Source organism: Macrosteles quadrilineatus, unplaced genomic scaffold, assembly GCF_028750875.1.
Source record: "Macrosteles quadrilineatus isolate MER2022 unplaced genomic scaffold, UCM_ALF_1.0 Scaffold_1__1_contigs__length_201487025, whole genome shotgun sequence".
Classification (NCBI taxonomy): domain Eukaryota; kingdom Metazoa; phylum Arthropoda; class Insecta; order Hemiptera; family Cicadellidae; genus Macrosteles; species Macrosteles quadrilineatus.
The window spans coordinates 126,261,150-126,261,715 of record NW_026542594.1 but is presented as its reverse complement, the minus strand read 5'-3'; positions in this window follow the sequence as shown (position 1 = coordinate 126,261,715).

Sequence of the window (566 nt, the reverse complement as noted above, 5' to 3'; positions counted from 1 at the left end):
TCTCCCGCCCCGGCTCAGAATAACTTGCCGTTCTTCTTCAATCTCAGTTCTGTTTTGGCTCTCGCGAAGAGTTTTTAAACCCACGGTAGTTCGTTTTATTTACGATAAAACTGGTTTATAGTTTTCGGTATTCAAATTTTGACGCTTCGCTCAGATCTTTGTAATTTGTTTATACAATTTTACTCTTTATTGTTTTCAATATTAGTATGTTTTTTTTTCGGAATTCTATGTTTTTTATAGTTTTCAATGTATTCTCATGATTTATTTTGACAAAGATCTATAACTCTCTCTCACTTTTGATTTAACTACTTCAGTAAATGTTTTCTTATTGTTTATCCATCTTTTCGGATAATCTTTGGTCTTTTGAATTATTTGATGTCTTAAAGAAAACACATACTTTTTACATTGACAAACATGGCTCACTGTTTTGTTGATTTCGTAAACGTATGAGAATATCAGTTTCATGTCTGGGTGTTGCATTATGCAAAACCTTACGATGGTTTAAATTGGGACTATATTTTGTTCTAATATCTTCTTTTCATATTAGATATTCTTTTCAATATCTT